The sequence below is a fragment of the Brassica oleracea genome, chromosome C3, assembly GCF_000695525.1.
Source record: "Brassica oleracea var. oleracea cultivar TO1000 chromosome C3, BOL, whole genome shotgun sequence".
Classification (NCBI taxonomy): Eukaryota; Viridiplantae; Streptophyta; class Magnoliopsida; order Brassicales; family Brassicaceae; genus Brassica; species Brassica oleracea.
Genome location: NC_027750.1, coordinates 43,207,430 through 43,208,306, shown reverse-complemented (window position 1 = coordinate 43,208,306; position 877 = coordinate 43,207,430).

The window sequence follows — 877 nt, the reverse complement described above, 5'->3', positions numbered from 1 at the left end:
GTTTCGAACGCGAGAAATTACCATGTGTACACGCAATCGCAGCTGCAGAGTACAACAATGTTTGTCGTATATCCTTGTGTAGTCCTTACTATAACAGTGCATATTTGGTGAGCGCATACGCTGAACCGGTCATGCCGGCTGACTCAGCGCAACCTGTTCCAGAAATCATGGCTAACCAACCGTGCTTGCCCACGTCTATCCGTCAACAGCCACGAAGACCTAAAAAAAATAGGATGAAATATGCTTTAGAAGTTGCACATTCAAAACAAACGTCATAGGAAAGAACACACATGTTCTCGATGTAGACAGAGTGGACATAATGCGAAATCTTGTTCGATGTAAGCAAGTGTTGTAGGGATTTTCATGTTTTTGTATTACCTTTGTGTTTTTGTTTTAATGTTTTTTGTATTACGGCTGGATTAGGGATTTTCATGTTTTATATTACAGCTGTGTTTTTGTTTTCATGTAAATGTATTACGGCTGGATTAGAGATTTTCATGTTTTTGTATTACGGTTGTGTTTTTGTTTCCATGTAAATGCATTACGGCTGGATTAGGAATTTTCATGTTTTTGTATTACGACTGGGTTTTTGTTTTCAAACGGCTGATTTATTGAATGAATTTGTATTACGGCTGGGTTATGGAATAACTTCCCGCCCAAAATAAGAAACGTCGCGATATGAAAATCATTTTACTGTCCATAAATAAGGCACTTCTCGAACAATTATATGTTCAACTCTCTATTTTTTACACAATTGCTCTCTGTCTCTCTAAATCAATTTCACAGTAAATGAAATATTTCTCTCTTCTTGAATTGCCTGAAGAAATTCAGGCGTTGGTGGTTGAACGTGTGGCCCGTAACTCCTTCCAAGATCTCT